Source organism: Corylus avellana, chromosome ca9, assembly GCF_901000735.1.
Source record: "Corylus avellana chromosome ca9, CavTom2PMs-1.0".
Lineage (NCBI taxonomy): Eukaryota > Viridiplantae > Streptophyta > Magnoliopsida > Fagales > Betulaceae > Corylus > Corylus avellana.
This window is the reverse complement of record NC_081549.1, coordinates 2609061-2617550: the sequence shown is the minus strand read 5'-3', so window position 1 is coordinate 2617550 and position 8490 is coordinate 2609061.

Genomic DNA, 8490 nt, shown 5'->3' with positions numbered 1-8490 from the left:
TTTCTTCAACTTAATCTATAAAAGTGATATGTGTCCCTTGAATATGTGAGAGACATGTGAGATGCACATATTTTTTTAATAGCAGTGACAAAGTTAAAATAAATTTTATTAAAAACTCATGTGTATTTCACATGTTATTAAAAAAATAGATACATGTCACTTTTATAGATTAGGTTGAAGAAAACTTCTCCAACCCAGTTTAGATAAAAACTTTGTCAAATAAAATGGGAAAAATTAGAATTGAGCCCTACTAATGCTTTGGCCCCTTCTAATACGAAATTTTCGTTTTCGCCCGTGTCTAAATATGTACATATTATTATGTCATTAAAAAAATTTAAATAGTATAACTAAATAAATATTAAAATTTAATTTAAACCATGAAATGCATAGCAAGTATCCCAATCTAAAATTGGCAATAGAAAAATAATGACAAGTCAACTTTTTCCCTCCTGCACAAAGACTTTTATTCAATTTGTATGTCTGTGGTTTCGTTCATAGTGTGTAAGGGACAAACTTCTTCAAGTCGTTTGTCTTCAGCACGTGAGCTTGCCTAAATAAATGTGTCATTTTCTTTCTTTTTTTTTCTTTTCATATTTATCCATGGTGAATTCATATGAAAAAAATAATAATTTTTTTAAGGGATTTGACATAAACTAAGTATTTTGTGCCATTTAATTCAATGTGAGAATGACGCATCAACACGAAACACAAAACATAATAAATTTGAAAACAATAAATTTTTTCTTATTATCTTTCATTCATCCACAAAATCTGTAATCCTCATCCAAGACCGTCGAAAACCACCGCCCTCTTCTTTGTTGGAAGCCACGACCCATGTTCTTCTGTCGGACGCCACCATCAACAATAACCCATTTTCTCCCTATCCGTCATCTCTTCCATGTCGTTGAAGCAATTTATTGGATCGCCGACTAGTCATTCTTCTCAACTTTGCATCTTAATGATAACTTGTTTTGGACATAGTCAATCAAAATAAACAATAAAAATTAACGCGAATCATACGGATCCGGATCCCCTTCCCATCCCTTGCATCTAAGGGTCTAAACTATGCCAAGTGTCCACTTGTATCAAAACCAAAAACTAAACACAAACATACTTAATTATATCAAATATGACTTACAAAATTAATTAATTATTTTAAAAAAAATAAAATGAAAAAGACAATCTGGGAGGGGAAACCACCAATGAGGGAGTGGATGGGGCGGCCGCGCAGACACCCCCACCGGATGTGGGGGTAGCGCGCGGCCACCTCATGGCATAGGGCCTAATTTTCAAGGCCATGGGTCCATGGCAATTCAAGGAAAATTAGGCCTTCCTTGAATTTCTCATTGTCTGAGGGTCTCTCTAACTATCCCTATTTATCAGCAATCATAGTCTCATAGGTAGGAAATCCAAGAATCATCTTATTTCCCTATGTATCCAAGGTTCAGTTACGAGATCCCTTACTCAGGCTCATAACATAATTTAGTGAAGGTTTTTGGGGATAGGAATCTTGGTGGGGAGGTTGGATGGATTCTATTGGCGATGGATTTATGTTAAAATAATAATTAAGTGATTAAATTTTCTAATTCTTATAAGCTTTAAACTTTTGGAATAACCAATAGTTTAATAGTTCCAAGGTAGGGAGAGTGAAGAGGAGCAGAGAGATGAAGAGCAAGAGGGTGCAAATGGAGATGGTGGATTGGGACGGGAGATTATTATAGCAATATAGCCTTGCAAGTAATGCTTCTTCTACTTTGGATTTCAATGGAGGAAAAGAAGAGGAGCTTGTTTTTGTCAACAATGGGGTGGTTATCCTCAAGGAATATAGTTTTTATATTTTATATTTATTCATGATGAGTGACACGTGTCATAATTAATTAGCTTAGACGTAGCACACTAACATAATTCATAAATTTTTTTTTTACAAAATTTGACGGTACGGAATAATTGACACTAGAGAAAGCTTATTGCAAATCAGGTCAACACCAAATTGGCCAAATCAGAACAAATAAGTCATAGATCAAAGTCTGGATGAAAAAAAAAAAAATCCTAATTGAATTTATTATATTATTTTGGTAGGTCAGCTCTATTTTATGGGGAAAAAAAAGGGTAAAAACAATTTCGTAATGCGGCACAGTAATTGGTCATTGGTGGTTCTTTTACCTCCTTTAACAAGAGGATTGACCAACTGCCTTGTGCAGTTTGTCAGGAACCAATCGTTTGGCCTACACGTGTTTTCAGCGTTTCCACAGTGATTACGACATCGCGTCAAGTTATTCTCTGGATATTTCGAAGTTGATTGGCATTTTTTACCAACTAACCACGATTTCATTGACGCTGATCAATGACCGTGAACTGCCATTTGCCGACAAACTTGTGTGACAGGCATACTCTGCAACGTCGACAACAAGAAAGAAGCAAGAAGCAAGAAGAAGAACGGAGAAGGATCTCTCCATTTTAAATTCCCTTATTTTTTTCATTTATAGTGCATTTAAAATGGTAGCATTGTCTAAAAATTTTAATGGTGGTAGTAAATATACTACCTTTCAAAATACACTAAATAAAAAAATTGAGAGAATTTAAAATAGAGAGGATCATTTTCTAAAAAGAACGTACCAAATTATTATTTTACCATATATATATACCATCACCTGAAAGCGTAAAAATAAAATATAAATTGATTACTAATATATGATGTGTGCTACTGCACATTAAGAGCATTCTTATTAGTCTCACTAAATTTTACTCACTAAAATAATCAAAAGTATTTTTTTTTAATATATTTAAATAACTTACTTTTTTAGAGCACTTCAGTAGCCTCATTATTTTAATCCACTTTCACCATTCCATTTAAATATGAGAAAACTTTTTATTAGGATCATCCTGAATTCCTGATAACACCCATTTTACAGCCCCTAATCAATAACCGACACATAAGCAAAAACATAAAAAGTGCACAAAAATAAGTTGGACCAAAATACACTAGATTTTAGGGTGATAAAATTCATAAAGAGTTAACCTTCTACTTATAGGTTTTAGTTTTGAATTAAAAAACGAGTTTTGAGGCATTAGAAACGGGTTTTGAGGCATTAAAAATGGATTTTTGGACATTAGAAACGGGTTTTGAGGCATTAGAAACAAGTTTTGAGGCATTAGAAACAGGTTTTAAGGCGGGTCACGACCAGCGGGGTTTGAGGAGTTCACGGCCGGCCAAACCCACGCGTGGGTCCGGCGAGCCGTCGGTCTCGCCTGGGTCTTGCAGGTTTTTTTTTTTTTCTCTAATTTGGTGTGATTGTTCTCACTTTTATTTTTTGCATTTTCTTAAATTGATGATGTGTCACATAGTAATTGGAGGCTGCAAAATGGGTATTATCAGGATGGACCTGATAGTAGGGGCTCTCTTTAAATATTATTTTTTAAATGTTTGTTTATTCATTTTTTAACTAGAGAGAAACGGAAAGCGAAAACAAAGAGAGAAACGAGTTGTTTAATCAATATGTGAGTGAACAGTAATTTTTATATTTGATGAGTACTATTCACTTCACTATTTTTTTTTAAAAAAAAAAAGTAGTGAGTCTGAAAAGTAGAGATTTAAGCCACTTTTGTTAAATTGTCTTACCAAAATAACAAAAAAAATGATTTTGGTGAGGTTGTCAAGCACTCCTTGCAGCCTCACCAACTTCGACTCACCAAAATAGTCAAAAGTACACTTTTGTATATTTTAACTATCCACTTTTTTAAAGCACCCCACCAGCTTCACTATTTTAACTATCAACTTTCGCTATTCTATTTAAATATTATTTTTAAAATACTTATTTTTAAAAAACTTTGTTCAAATAATAGGGAAGGAGAGAAAATTTTTATATTATTTTAAGAAAAAAAATAATAATAAGTGCCACGTGTCAACATTTGATTAGTCCACGTGAATTTTCGTTAAATCAACTAACGGTCAACTGACAGAATGACTAATTTAGTCTATTATCAAAATCACATGGACTTCTTGTGATAAAAATCAAACCCTAGAGAAAAAAAATAAAGTATTGAAACCCTATAGGGTATTTAGTATTTAACAATTTCTTGTTCTTTTTTTCCAAACCCATTTCTCATTATAGTTTCGTCGTGATTTTAAATTTTTTCACATAATGGAATTCTCAACTTGCATATGAATTTGATCAAAAAAACAAAAACAAGAACAAGTCTTAGATTTTGCTTCAAAAGAAGCCACAATGCCACGAAAAGTTGAAAACTTGTAAAGATGATGAATCAACAAGCCAATAATGGGTCTTACTCGATCACTATTTTCTCCCCAAATATTGGCCACTTGTTAAAAACTGATTGGAACCCATGAAAATTAATTGCTAATAATAATTTTGGCCATATAATTGCCGGTCTGAATCCGTTATAGCTGCGAATGATTTATAAAGCGCTTCAGGGATTCGCGGCTAGCGCGGCTCAAGAATTTTGGACAAACTAGCAGCCGCCCATGTTGGTTGGAAATTTACACTTAGCAACTTAGCTTAATTGAAGTCGGCTTATTGCATGCTATAATAGAAGACTCTTTTCAACGTTTAATAATTTTAAAAAAAAAAATCTCAAATTTTGCAATTAAGAAGAAATTAGAGATTCTTCAATTATTAATCGTGGCCCTTTATTTTAAATTTAATGATCTATAAAATCATTTAAAGCTCGGTAAAACAAAAGTCAGCATTTAATGCATCCGTTATACAAAAGTCACTGGCATTTTATAAACTATTGGATTTAAAATGAAGGGACACGATTAACAATTGGATAATCTCTAATTTCTTTTCAATTCGAGGGGATCTCAATTCGCAAATTTTAGAGAAAATTTTTGGGAAGTGTAACATTTCTCTTAATAAGATAATAATGTAGAAATCACATTTTTATTTTGTTATTATTTTATTCTACTAACGTGGCCGTATTAATTAATTATTATTTTTAACATGGGTTAATTTAAGAATTTATTAGCAGTATTGTTGTGAGATAATAGTGGTTGGATAAAAGTGTGATTTATAGTATTACTCTTAATAATAAGAAAATTAATATTCATAGAAAAAAAAAAAGAGTAATACCTATATATTAAGCAAACTGTTATATAAGTGTCATGCAACTTAATAATGCGATAGTGAAAATTAACCATATTTCACTTTAATAGACTGGATTAAAAATAATAATAATAATTACTCCCACTCAATTAATTTAAAGGAAAAAACTTTGTCCAATGAATAATGAGAAGTTGTTCAATTTTGTTTCTTATAGGCCACGATTATTTACCGCAAAAGCAACACTTGTGCGGATTTCGGCCTAAGATCGATGGAGGTCAATTATAATACAACATAATTGATCTGTACATAATTTTTTTCAATTATATATATATATATATATATATATATATATATATAGGGACGGAACTGGTTGGTGGCCGGTGTAGGCCCTGCCCCCCACCCCAACGCAAGGGAAAAAAAAAAAATTTAAGGAAAAAAAAAATGGAACTTTTTTATTTTTGCCTATTGGTCCCTACGGTCGTACCCACTAAAATTTTTGGCCCTTGACGCCTACTCATCCCAAATTTTGGCTTCGTGTATATATATATAAAATTATGTTTAGTGTTTGTATCCTCCTTTTTTTTTCTTTTTTCTTTTTTTTATATTGAATAAGGAATAAGTTACAGGGAATGATCATTTTCACTCTTGATCCGAAAAGAAGGAGGGGCCGATTCTAAAAATGAAAAAAGGGGTGGGCTATCCAACAATAGACACAAAACAAACTAAAGCAGTTTGAAAATAATTACAAAACGTAGGAAATGGGACAAACAAGTGACCCGATCCTCTCAAGAAGCCGCGCAAGGTGGTTTCAGAAGCAAAAGAGACACAAATTAAGGCGAACCTATCTGAACCCTCACTAGTAACCAGCAACAACCGCCAGAAGAAGGATGAAGTGATAAAAGCACTGCTAGAGTCCTTAATTAGGACTGTTGTAAAGAAAAGAACTAACACAAATTCAGTTACAAAAGTCTCCACTAAAAAATAAACCAATAAAAAGTTAGGAGACAGTAACCCACAAAACTCAAAAACAACAAAAAACGACATTACAAAGGAACAACCGGAAAACAATAACAAAACGACCAGAAAACAGTAGCAACGGCCGGGGAGCGAAGTTTGGCGAGCATTGGCAGGCACGTGACGCAGACGCGCCGACGCGTGAGATCCACGTGCAGGCACGTGGTAGTCGGATCTGGCTGGAGGAGGTGGCGTTGGGAAGTTGAGAGGCCGAGAAACGAGGTGAGATGACGCGTGATGGTGAAAAACTGACCGAAGAGGCTAGATCTAGTTTTGAGAAAAACTAGATCTAAAAACCCAACCAGTTTTGAGGAGGCGAGCGGCGCTGCACAGTGGTGAATGAACGGCAACGGAATGGAGGCTGATCGGAGAGGATGAATGAGGCCTAAGCTCCTGGTCTGGTCGGACTGCACAACAACAAAAACAACAAGAAAAAACAACAAAAGTAGGAAATATAGACAGAGAAGAAGGAGGAGAATGGAGAAAAACTCCATATCTCCTCCCCGAAAAAAAACCTCACTAAGGAGGCGGCTGCTCTCACCAGGGAGATGGAAGAAGAATAGACCTAGGTTATCTTATTTCTTAGTGGGCGGATTCAATGGCTAATATGTATTATATATATATATATATATATATATATATATATATATATATATATATATTTAAAGATACAAGATTAGGATGGAAGATAAATATTTAAAATTACTTTTATTGAAGTATTAATTTTTAGGGGTCATGATATTATTACATGACCCTTACAACTTTTATTACAAAAGTTATTTGCAAACTGTTTATAATTATTAAAATGATTAAGCAACAAAATTCGACTTCTTAACTTAAGTTATTAGTGATTGAGTTGTTAATTATATACTTTTAATTATTTCGCTAATTATATAATCTCACATTTGTAAATAAATTATAATAAAAATTATACAACCCCCAACATTTTTCATATTTTATTATTTGACCTAAAATGCGTGAGAATATTTCAGTAATCATAAAACTCTTTTATCTTGGTGTCGCTTTTAATGATCATTTCCTTCCCACTTACCGCTTGGGTGCATCCGACAGAAGTCAGAACCTAAGATAACTTTCATTGAATTGTTGACCTAAAAAACGTGGGAATCTTTTATGGTATCTTTCTTTTTTATTTATTTATTTATTTTCTGAAAAGAAAGACATTTGTCTATATGGTGGCCACGAGGCTACCAAATCCAAAAGCCCAGATGCCCATGAGATGGCAACAGTAACTAAGCATAGAAAGTAGACCTAGTAAAATTGGTACTTGGCAAGGGAACATATATCCGTTTATTCTATGTATGTAATTATTTTTTATAACATTTAGATGAATCTTATTATAAAAAAATATGTATATAATAAACAGGTTATAAACAAGTCATATCAAATACCTGTTTTACCAGCCTTAATAAAAAGCAAGTGAATACAATATAAAATATATTTACTTTGTAGCAGATGAGCTCCGACTTTTTCTTGCCGGAGAGATTTTTACTTATGGAGCTATGAGTTTTCCAATATGTATAGCGAGAAAAATAATTAATCACAATAACAAGTATATGACACGTGCCACTACACGCTAAAATGGGCTTTTTCTAGCAAGATCATGATAATCAGGATGACGACATGAGTTCATTTAGTTGAAAGGGAGTAACATTAGAAATTATATAAATTTGTTTTCATACTAATTTCACATCAGTTAACGTGATATGTTTTAAATGATATTTATTTTACTTAACAAATGAACAAATACGTGCTTCTTTTGTTCCATTAATTGCGGTGGCAATAAAAATGATCAATCATTGTAGATTATATGGATTATAATAAATATTATGGATGCATAATTGATCATTAATTAACGATTAAAAGAGTGATTCATATCTTCGATCTGCACTCCAATAATTAGTTTGGAAGCCGTTCGTTTTCATAATTGTACGTTGGAAATTAATTGAAGGACAATTCTTAATTCTACGGAAGGAAGGAAAACGTAGGTTGCCAAGTTGCAGTGAAGTAGAGACACGTGTCCTTTGAGTATGAGACAATTAAGCAAGCTAGGAAATTAAACTTACCCTTCTGCCCTCGTGCGCATGCATTGACTATCAGCTCTACCATCCCTTCCAGGATATTCTGAGCTCATCTCCCATTCATATTTATTGCCTCAACTTCACAGCTACTCCTCATCACCATTGCTCTCTATACTCTCTTCCTTCCTCTTGTGTGTTTGATGACGTGTACTTCGTATCAGCTGCAGGGAGATCCATTTTGACAAATGTAAGTCTCTCTCTTTCTCTCCAACCCTTTTTGTTTTCCTTCTATATGTCTTCTGTCTCCATGCCAGTTTTTCTTTGATTCTGCAATCTCTCTCTCTCTCTCTACGAAAAATCTTTTGTTTTGTTTT